Raw genomic sequence first — 11287 nt, forward strand, 5'->3', positions numbered from 1 at the left:
CTTTTCCTGGAAAAAGAGTTGGAATGAGAAATACATTCATTTTGGTCTATTGTTCATTCTGTCCTGGCAGCCAACAAAAAAGGTTACAGCTTCATGATATCATTCTTATTCTTTCAGAACTGTCCTGCATCTCAACTTAGACTATATGGACATTTCTTGGAAGTATAGATAGTTGAAATAAATAATACTGAATGTTTTTCTTTTATATTTGATATTAAAAACATTATTTAGTTTAACATATTAAAATTATTCTGATTTATTTTCTTCCTATGTTGTTAAGAAATATTTTGGATATAGAATGAGTATTAAAAATCTAATTAATTCCATTATTACATGACAATTAAGGTATTTAATCTTTTTATATCTATAGTTTGCTGAACTTTTATTTCCTTCTCTTGAATAATGTTATAAATATTTATTATTCAATGTTATGTTTAACACTTTTTAAAGTTTTCAATTAGTTGTAAAGCTGTATATGTAAAATTTTTCATATTTTTAATAGTTTTTGTATTATATGAATTTATTATGGCTGTTATCTTACACATCTTGGCAAATCATTTATCTTGTGGGAAATAAACAAAATTGTATTCAGTTTTCAAATTTAAAAAAAAAAAGACATTTTTCAAAGGAAATACAAAAGTTATAAAATAAACTATTGTATATAACAGTGACATTTATCAATATCATGAAAGTTTTACATTTCCATTTCATTCATCACACACACAAATAACGTACTACAGATAGAACTGAAATTTGACAAATTCTTGACCTATTTCCATTCGTAACTTTTTGAAATTGTGGAAGAAAAACGTTTTAATCCAATAAGATATGCTCTCTTGAATATTTGGTTTAATAATAGATGCATTTGTGATAGTTTTATTGATTGTTCTTTATTCTGAACTGATTCATTTGTTTTTCAAATACAGTATAAAGTTTTTATAAATGACATACTACTGACTCTATTTTATGTGATTTTTATGGCTTCTCCTTATAATCAAAACAATAAGATTTTTCTTTAAAACAAGAAAGAAATGCCAATAAAGAAAGATACAGTTAAAATTTTTTTCTAGAAGTCAATCTTTAGTCCATTAAGTACTTTTCAGGGTACTTAGTCCTCATCTTTGAAATCCAAAAGTATTAATGAGCTAAGGCCTGTTTATTTCTAGAAAAATTATGGTATTCTATATAATTGTATATTAAATATACGTAGAAATAATCAATTTATAAATGAATGGATGATTTTAACTGTACATCATAATATTCTGCACTTAATATTTATTAATTGATATATCATATTATGCAGTTCTTTTAATAACAGTCACAAAATATTTGCTTATTACATTGCTGTTCGTTAGATTCCTTTATTTTAGGTTAAAAGAATATTAAAGCAAATAAATATAAGGATAGAACTTTTTATTTTAACATTCTTTCCATTTACAATAATCAAATATTGTAACAAACAAACAATATAAATTTACAAACGTGTAAATCTGTATATCCCCAGTTTGTAACTGTAGTGTATATATATATTCATATGCGTATGTTAACTCGTTCGTTTAGATCGAAGAGCCTCCAAGCTATAAGAGAACAATAGACCAAGAACAACTGTAATCTGGTCAATACGGCTTCGTTTTTACAGTAACACATTTCGAGTGCGCCTTATCCATGGAATACCCTTTTTTCTCTTATCTCATAAAATACGGCTGGGTTTCGGCGTTGCAAGATTAGTCTACGAGTAGCAGATTAAGATATTTATAGGGCTCTGTCTTTAAACGATATGATTATTTTCTGTAATGTTTACTATTTGAGCCATTTTAAAAATAATTTGAGCTACATTTCGAAGAATTCTGCTTTACTTTTTTATAAAACCTATCTGTTGACTTGTGAGGTTCTCACCAGACGTGTGCTGTTTATTTATATTATTATTATTAATTATTAATGAATGAAAATAACGTTCTGTGTAAGTAGCCGTATTCCAATTTTATTAATAAATTATGTCAGTTACGTGGTATTTGGCACATTATACCGAAATATGTAAATCTCGGATAATTTGAAATCGCGAATATTCCGTCCCCTGAATTTTGAACTAACGAGGATTTCCTGTATTTTTATGCCTACCATATGTGGAACTTCAAGAGAACAAAGAAGAACAAAATATCCAACTGTCACGCAGAATTTAATCGGGTTTTTGATTTTGCAGCTGGAACAAAATCGTAATCATATGCAAACATACATAAATGCAATAATAAGTAATTTTCAAGATCTCTTTTAGCAGGGAAGACAAGAATTTATGCCAAATTTCATCTTTGGTTTCCATCCACCACATTATGTAGCCTAATAAAAATATTAATTTAAATCTTAAAAAATGTTTTATTTAACTTTAATTTTAAGAAAAGTGATTAATTTGTAGTTGGAAATGAATATGTTGATAACTTTCGAAAGACCATCCAGAGTTAAATACCCTGAAGGAATAAATAATAACTTTCTTGCCTACATGTTAAATTCTTCTATTTTATCTGTTTTAAAAAGAGCTGGATTTTAGATTTTACAATCGTAATTAAATAAAAATTTATGGTCTTTTTAATGATTGTAAATCTCTCATTAACACCTGGCATAAGGCTATTATTTATGAAAAATACATAAATAGCATCTATTAATGTTTTGTTCGAGGCAATAAAATCCTGTGTATTTGTGAAATCGTGCTGTAAAAGTTATTACCCGATAATTCGTTTGAACAGCAGTGAAAATTTTTAAATACGTCTATAAATATAATTTATATAAAATTCTAAAATAAAGAATTAGTCAAGTGTAAACTGAATTGCATGAAATCAAAGCGTTTCGATTATTGTGTTGAAATTATTATTGGAAAAAGGAAGAATCGACTAAACAAAAATTTTTATTGTTTTTCTTTCCATTGATTTCATTTATTTCCGTTAAAATATTTAACCGAAGTTTTCGACCTATTATCAGGCCTAAATATATAACAGATTCAAACATTTGTTAAAAACTAAAAATAGAGAATTTAAAATCATATATTAAGATAGAATACAGGCTATTTGAAACTTTATACAGTGTATCAGTTTATATTCGGAAATAGTTCCCGGTAGGTGAATATTTTTACAGTTTAAATAAACTATTTAAGTAAAACGGAAGATTTTTTAACCTCTTTAAACTTACAAGAAATCATTGTATTGTTAAAAATCAAATTCTCTATTATTAAGTAGGATATATATATATATATATAAGATTTTAGGCCTGATAACTAGCCACATTTAGTGCTTTTTCATGAAGTTGGAAACAGATAATACTGATGTGTGTTTAATTAACGATGTTTTCATTCAAGGAATATCAAGACTGTTCGAGAGGAAGAAGAGTAGAATCTTCTCAAATGAGAATCGAATCTAGATCCTTCTGTTGTCAAAAACCAATCTAATAAATCTGGATGAATGTCTAACCTCTGTCGTGATAACATTGGTTTTCATCTGTTATTAGGCTACATTGTTGTACTTTTTCTTTCTTCAGCAGTAAATTCGGTCTTTGATATGATGTCATGAGACGGAATTTCTATCAATTGACATTTACAAATCTACTGTATTTGAAAATTCACGGCTTTTATCGGAAATTATATTTATTTTTTTTAGTACTGTAAATCTGAAATTATTTTTGATATATTTATAAGCATTATAATTTTAGCTTCATTTATTTACATATAAAGCGTATAAAAATACTATAAATTCCAAACGGAAATTTGTCACCTGACAAAATACAAATAAATAAGCATAAAATTTTGTATTTTTTAATTAAAATTATTATTAGTAAAAGGATAAATAAATGATGATCTTTATTCTTTTAGAAATAAAAGAACAAAGATCAACAAATAAGACAACGCGGTTCCAATAAAACAAGACTGACTATCGAAAGAATAAATAAGTGGAAACAATTGAAGGCGAATGTATACGTAAAAAAAAAAAACTATTTTGTTTAGAACCACCACCTGTCTGCTTCGTGACGTATTTCAAAATTTCCTAAAATTACATTAACACTTTAAAGAACGACGACTCGCCTATCCAAGACAAGGGCTTGAACAAAAGTCTGTCAACCTGTCATTATATTATTGTTACTTTTCAAATTCATTCAGTAATTTAATGTTTGTCATTCTATAAAATCCGGCATTAAAAACTATCATTAATATGATGTATTAAATAACTACATTTTTATTTTATATTTATATAAGTAAACACTTACAGTAGGCTACAGTACATTAGAAAATTATAATTACTGGTAGATAAAACAGTATAAACTGGAAAAAAAAATTTCTGTTATTCTTATAATGATATTAAAATATTAATAATTTGTGTATTGAATATATACAAGGATGAACAACAAATATAACAGGTCTATAATTTGTGCTAGAAGACTACGCCCATTATGGTTTGCCTCTAAAGTTTCTGCCCTCAATGTAGAATTTTAAACAGATAAGATTATAATCATTCATTTGAGAATTAATACGATACCACATGCGAATATTTTGTAATTGCCTTTCAAAAATATTACTATCTCAAACTTGAAGATAAATATATAAAAAGAAAGGAATAATACAAAATATATTTATTCTTAGAATATAAATATAGTAAAATTTGCATTCAACAATTCTGAAGTAATAAGCAAAACAGAAGTTTACGTCAAAAATTGTCATAAAAAGAGTTGGAATTTTGGATTATTTCCTGTACTGTACTGTACTGTACTGTACATTGTGTATTAAAACCTATAATTTTGTTAAATTTCATATTTTTAACCCAAGTTTAAGAATGAAGTAATTTGAATGTATATACGTATGTATATGGTAATACAGGTTAGAGTTGGCGGATACAGTAAATTTATGCAAAAATATTTAAAATTTTAATAATAGAATTCTAACCTTTAAACGTGGTTGTCGTGTTATTCGACTAAACATTTAAAAGCCCGTTCAAAATTTCTGTAGAAATAGAAAGGAATACTTTAAATTAATATAAAAATTTTTGAATTTGTCTTGAAAACCAATAGAATATAAAATGTTTGCACAGTTATACATTAATTTTCTGTGTTGGTTATTGTTATTTATTACTTTATTAATTATATTTTTCAAGTCTACGCTTTTTGTATTTATACCGATTTCTCTATTTATATACCTTTTTTAGAATATTTAAAATTGTTCATTATTATTCGCTTAATTATAAAATATCACGATATTCTATGGTAAGTCTGCAAAAGGTTATACAATAATAGAAAAACTTTCTTAAATTAAATTCCAGAGTTTTCGTGAAAAAAAATAGTCTTAAGATGCATAGGCTATATTGCATTTATTAACTATAGACAATATAGTAATATATACATCATTAAATGCTGAGCAAAGCACAATATTTTATCATTATAAATGATATGAGATATAAATATTTTTAAATTTTGGAAATAATTAGCAATAAAAAAAGTAGTTCCTCTATTTAATTAAGTGATTAACATGAAGCATATTAAGCGTACAGTACATGGCCAACCACAATTACGCCCATTATGGGCGTATCTGTCCCTCAATGGGGTCGGACTAACACGAATGAATGGACAACGACGCCTCGGCCGTATTATCCATGATAAATTATAGGAAATTGGTCAGGTTCGAACGTTATTTAATTAAAACAAGTTTTGAGAATACAATAAAAATCAAGAAAAAAATTAAAGATATTCTTTATCTTTTAAAAATGAAGAGAATTCTATTGTTTCTGATGCAGATTCAGAATTTGATTTTCTAACTAATAATATGAGTAAACGATCAAAAACGTGAGATTGCATGCAATTTTATAAGTACAACTTTCCAATAAAAATTTCAATTCAGAAACAGTAATAATACCTCAAATCAGAAATCTAAAATGACTTGAAATTGTATCCGATATAAACTTATCTTCCTTTTGCATCATACTTTTTTCTTAGAAACAGATCTTTTATTGTTACAAGTACTGTACGGTACATGTACTGTAACAACAGATATACTTAGGAATAAAAAAAAACGAGATATTAAACCAAAGAATTCTATTGAGGATATTTCAATTAATACAAAAGTAATAACTCACACTACTGAAAGTCACATTATCTGTCAAAACCTTCGTTTTATGTTATTCTAAAAGCAATATAAAATGAAGACTTTCCAAACTTCTAATAATAGCAATAAATTTTAAAAAATCGAATTAAGGTAGGCAGAATATAAAATAAAGATAGAAATCTTTCGATATTGACGTACGCCAGTATGAATTTATATAGTGAAGACTGAAGAGTCCAAAATTGTCCATAAAAACTTTAGGTTTTATGTTTTACGTGCCTAGATTCGTAAGATACATGTTTTACTGGTCAATCCATCAACTAAAGTTATGATTTGAGATATATGCAATACAATTTTTTTTTTTATACACAAAATAAACCTATTGAAATAAAGTTAGATTTGAGAAAATGTGTAGAATTTTCATCAAGGATACATGACGTATGTATTGTATTCTATGTACTGGTACAGTATATATACAAGATAAAAAACAATGCAAGTATATATATACTTTGTTTTGTGCCATTATTCTCATTTTTTTAACTATACAATAAATAATGGTTTCATTCAATTTCAATTAATTTTCATATGAATGCTGTACATATTATTTAAAATGATCTATTCTTGCTTCTTCTTTAATAAATACATACTTTGATAATGTCTATTTGTGAATGTAAATAACGCTAAAAACACAAATTAATCAATGAATAAACTTCATTAATTAACCAAGAATAACTGAATTTTGAAACTGTCATCTTTCCATCAATGAACACGTTTAGAAAATTCTACTCGTACTGGTTGATATTCAAATTTAGGAAACTCGCTGTCAGTTAATATACTAAACAGCCTGATTGTGAATTCATAAGGCATGAGCTTACGTAACTATCAGGAAGATATTTTTCATAATCCAGTGAATATGCAAATTGTAGAATATTTTCCTAGTATATTTTTTCAAACGAATGATTTCATGAGAAATTTACGTACAAAAAACGAATTTCGATTATTCGAAAGTATTTATCTTTCAACTTCATCTAGAGGCTTTGCTAGAAAGATTGCTTTTCCACGAATATTTAAAAAAAAAATAAAATAAAAAATTTAATATATAATATAATCTTTCATCGCGTCATTTCTCATAATTTATATTATGTGAATCTTTCGTTAAGTAAGTATAGAATTTTTAATACCGTAAAAATGAAAACTGTTAAATAAAATGAAGATCGAATGGAACATTTAACAAGTAGCAAACATGTTAGAACAATTTTATATTTAATATTTTAAGTTTTAAGTATTAATAATGAAATTAGGAAATCAATTACGCTTATTATTAAATAAATAAAAGTAGTTCATAAGAGATTTTGAATCACAGTATTTAGATTCTAATAGCATGTCATATATACAATTTCACGATTATAATAACCATGGCAGATATTCTCCAAACACATTTTTTAAAGATTTAGGGGAATTCCAAGACAACTCGTTATTATTTTAAAACTTATCCATTAATATTTAAAGCTTGATTGAAGTTAAAATTTAAAATCTGAAAGGTAAAAATTAATTTCGAATTAAAATCTGAAAGAACAAAAAGTCTTTTAATCGTTAGCATAAACTCTATTTTATTAGATATTGTTATTTATGTCGGTTTGTTTATTTACTATTCCTTCTATCTTTAAATATTAGTAAATATATTCTAATGTATACATTTTAAATTATAAATATTAATCAGTTATTTTAATATATAAATCATAATAACTGCCGTATTAATATAAGATTATATTTACACTATCTAATTATAATCTTATATTAATATGCGCTACTTATAAGTGTATATTAATAAATTGCTGATTCTATCAATAGTTAAAATAATAGTTCCTTTCTTGTTAATATTATTGCCGCTTTTATATGCGTGAACGTTTCATTTAAATTTCATTATGACGTGAAATGATTCATGTTTAAAAGCTGATAGAATATTTTATAATATTTTATGCCACATTTGAAGATATAGATTTTCCTTACGGAAGCGAGTTCTATTAATTATTAAAGAAGAAACGGCATTATGTGTTGTAATAAGCTTTATTCATAAGTAGTAAGCTTTAATCGTTCTCGCGTTTATAGTCCTTGATCTGTTTTGTTCTCATTTTTCAGTCAATGTACTTCTTTTGTTGAACTGATTCCACAGGCGTGAAGCGATAACAATTCAAATTCAACATTTAAACAATGTGACCTAAAAGTATTAGATCACAAATCGTATATTTTTTTCATTCATGCCAAACACCAAAAAAAATTATTTTTTTATTATAATACGGCTACTTTTTTCACTTATCTCATAGTTTATAATAGATCATATTATATTTTGTATCACTACAATAATATATTAATTATAATTTTTTAAATCATTTTTCGATACACCTATTTCTAAAACGTTATTAAGCGGAGATCCAATTACTTTAAATTTAATGAATAGTTATTAGATAGATTAAATCAAGAAACAGCTTAGCTTAACTTGTTATATTAATGTCGATGTTATATTAAATTTAATCAGTTATCGAATTAAAATGTTTGAATTGTAATGTAAAATGAACTTCAATAAATGTATCCTATTCCAGTGTTTTGAATGATAATTGATCCCTTATTCAATATAATTAAAATTAAATACATGTTTGAGCCAGGAGTTATTGATATTATAAATTGATATTGCTATCATATTACAAGCTATTTTAAGTTAGCATTTCATTATTATAACAATTCTCTAGTTAGAATGCATTTACTTTCAAATTAAAATGTAATAAATTCTATACGCCCACTGCAATCGATTTATAATGTACTGTACTTGTTTGCCTTAATCACAAGTGTATAGATCTATATAATTCTTCTCTATAGTACGAATATAATATAGAGAAATATGAGAAAATAACGTAATGTATAATAATCACATACAGAATAATATACTACGAATTAACTTTAAGCAACCATTAACTAGTTGCAATCACAGTTTCTTTTGTAATCGTTTTTCTATAATTCTAAAAACTATTTAAGGCAAACCTTGACCTCATTTTACACAGACATTCAGAAAATTACAGGATGGGTCGTTATTAAATAGAGTAATATTAGAAAATATTAAAGGGTTTATATTTTAATATTAAATAAAAATCTGTGTTAGGCAAATAAGAATTCTAGCGGCAAATTTTTAAATATTGTATTTAAAAAAAAAGGTTTAAAATATAAGATTTCAAGTCAGACGTTCAATTTCTAATTAATCTTGATTTTATTATTGTCTTTTATTATTACTATCAAGTCTTTGGTCTTTTATATTTCATAAAAAGCTATGTTCTGTGTATCAACGGCTACATTAAAAAAACTGTTTGAGACTATTTTCTCATTAAATATCGATTACAGAAATATTTTATAAAGACCATTTAACAATAAGCTAAGGGCAAGTATTGATAATTTTATATTTAATGCAAGCAATATCTAATCTTAAACAATTCGAAATTCGTATAACAATGTCCCCAATTTAAATACTCCTTTTTTCAAAATATCAAAAATTATAAATAAAATATCTGAAAAACTAAGGAAATTATTCAAAGAAAAAAAATCTATATTGTGAAAGACCTAATCTTTTTCCGCTATCGCTGATCAGTGAAGTCTACGACTGAATGTTATAGAAAAACTTTAAAACCAGATGAACAAGAGAAAAGAATTAAAGAAAAATGTTTCTATCAAAACTTCGAAAGAAATTACACTATTTTTTTTTTTTTTTTTTTGCTGCTATTGTCGAATTTTCAATTATCGGTTATACCGCTGAGCCACTAGTGAGTCTAGAAGAACAATATCATTACGTAACAGCCATATCTTTTAATCTTATACACGACTTTTAATAAGTAAACATTGAATGCACAATTCAAACTGTAAATTTGGATTGTTTATAGGATTACTTAATCACCTATCGCTTCAACAAGCGTGAAGACTTGCTCGTTATAAAAAGATATAAAGACAAGAGAAAAAATCTAATTTTCTTTAAATGGAAACTCAGCATTGATGAGAGGTCCATTCAAAAAGAAAGAAGAAGAAGAAGAAAAAAAAACCCCGAAATACGTTTCCCGACAGAGAGGCCTTCGACTCTATTCTGTAAATAAGTTTTTCTCTATTCTTTGTGTTTCTACAGCATATCAGTCTTCGCCCACGTCGGGCAAAATGACAGATGATTGATTAGTTGTCATAGGAAAAGTATTAGTTTACAATTTTAATGACGCATTCGGTTATTAAAGATATATTGTTCCCAAAATATTTTCCATATTTTCTGTTTACTTTAAAACGTACTGTCTCGCTAATTTAAATTTCATAAAAAATATATTAGTCATACAATCCTAAAATTCGAAATTATTCTCGATTTATTTTCAGATATTTTTAACTATTAAACGAGAAAAACGGCCTTGAATATTTTTAATAGGATATTATAGAGGATTATTTGTCTTTCTCAATCATTCTTATTTTGAATTGTGTGTTAAAAGAATATTCTTTTACTGTACTGAAAGACGTGAATAGGACTGTAATTAAATGGTTAAAAATAAAATATTCTTCTAGACTATTATTTTACACATTTTTATAATAAAAAAAATTATTTTACTTCTTATTACGATTGAGTATCAAAGCACATTTCTCATCAAAATTTTACAGTAATGTTATAGATATTATCCTTAAAAATATCTGAAACAGATGGTAACTTTATCATATATAAAGAAGTTATTTTCTAAATTCTAAAGTTAAATAACTTTATAGACAAAATAACGTCTTTTATTATAATTATTAATACGTTTATAAATTTAGGTAGAAGGAAAAAATGTGGTGGTCTATTGCGAGACGACCTATTTATCCTCTTGATCCTCTCTACGAGGGGCGAGTATAGTTTAGTCGTTAATATATAGGGTGGACCCTTGAAGAATGCAACCTTGTCTATAACAAATGAGACCTTGGATATGACTCACTAAAAACTCCCCCATTCGCAGAGAGTGTAAGGACTTTAAATCATCTGTTAGCAACCCACAAAGGCGGAGTTCAATGACGTAAGAGATCTTCCTAAAATTTTGTTTGTTCATTGTAATTCTTATCGAGTTTTATCTATATACGGTTGTATTTGTGTAATTTTCTCACATGTTTTGTTAAAGAAATTTAAGCAAATAATATGCTAACCTTTGAAGACAATCAGAGTTAAAAATATTTCTGACA

The sequence above is a fragment of the Centruroides vittatus genome, unplaced genomic scaffold (assembly GCF_030686945.1).
Source record: "Centruroides vittatus isolate TY-2023 unplaced genomic scaffold, ASM3068694v2 scaffold_149, whole genome shotgun sequence".
NCBI lineage: Eukaryota > Metazoa > Arthropoda > Arachnida > Scorpiones > Buthidae > Centruroides > Centruroides vittatus.